The sequence below is a fragment of the Olea europaea genome, unplaced genomic scaffold, assembly GCF_002742605.1.
Source record: "Olea europaea var. sylvestris unplaced genomic scaffold, O_europaea_v1 scaffold1478, whole genome shotgun sequence".
Lineage (NCBI taxonomy): Eukaryota > Viridiplantae > Streptophyta > Magnoliopsida > Lamiales > Oleaceae > Olea > Olea europaea.
Window position 1 is genome coordinate 7,146 of NW_019232340.1, and position 759 is coordinate 7,904.

Below are 759 nucleotides of genomic sequence, written 5' to 3' on the forward strand. Positions count from 1 at the left end.
GCTCATTTTTTTGTTGTTTAAAAACCAACAAGTGTGGTCGCTGAATACGATCTACCTTCAGCTATCATTCAGTTGTCGCTGGTGGAAATCTCCAACTAGCAATTTTCATATGGTCACTAAAGAACTTGGTTGGATAGGTCCTATGCAGTATTTCGATTGTTTTAGCGATCAATCTAAGTAGTCGCAGAATATAATTTATCCGTAGCTACTATTCAGTGGTCGCTAGTGGAAATCTTCAGAAATCAACCTTCATAGAGTCGTTGAAAGATTTGGTGGGTGGGTCCCGTGCATTATTTCAATTGTTTTAGCGACCAATCAAAGTGGTTACTGAATATCATCTACCTTCAACTACTATTCAATGGTCGCTCGTGGAAATCTTCAGCGACCAATCTTCACATGGTCTCCAAAAAACTTGGCGAGATATGTCCCACGCATTTTTTTGGTTGTTCTAGCGACCAATAAATGTGGTCGCTGAATGTTATCTACCTTTGGATTCCATTAAGTGGACGCTGGTGGGAATCTTCAGTGACCAACCTTCACATGGTTACTAAAACAGTTGGCACTGATTATAATGAATTCTTATAACTTCTTTTAATAGGTTATAATGATCGATCACGAATTGGTCTCTGGTTCTATAAGTCCAATGAAATATTTGGATAAAACTGTTGTCTGATTGCTTACAAATAATTTATAAATGATAACCAAATAATGATGGATTATTTTTAAAGTTCATACAAAAATTTATGCTTTTATTTTTTC